Source organism: Merops nubicus, unplaced genomic scaffold, assembly GCF_000691845.1.
Source record: "Merops nubicus isolate BGI_N331 unplaced genomic scaffold, ASM69184v1 scaffold25186, whole genome shotgun sequence".
Lineage (NCBI taxonomy): Eukaryota > Metazoa > Chordata > Aves > Coraciiformes > Meropidae > Merops > Merops nubicus.
In genome coordinates this window covers 7,286-7,591 of record NW_008613281.1, presented here as the reverse complement: position 1 = coordinate 7,591, position 306 = coordinate 7,286, and positions in this window count along the sequence as shown.

The window sequence follows — 306 nt, the reverse complement described above, 5'->3', positions numbered from 1 at the left end:
GGGTAGGGAAGGGAGGGGGCGGGGTGTTGGGAGGGTCCTCTGGAGATCACCTAGTCGAACACCACTTCTAAAGCAGGGTCACCCGGAGCTGGGGTGGCAGCCAGGCATGTTTGGAGTCTCATCCAGAGAAGGAGACTCTCTGGGCAGCCTGTTCCAGGGTTCCCTCACCCTCCCAGGAAATAAATTCTTCCTCCTGTTCAGATGGAACCTGAGTTCCATCTGGATGTCTGGAGTGGCAGACACCTGCTCCCTTCTTTTCTAATTCTTTATTTTTAAGGGCCTAGGCTGCATGCCCTCAGAGCGGGG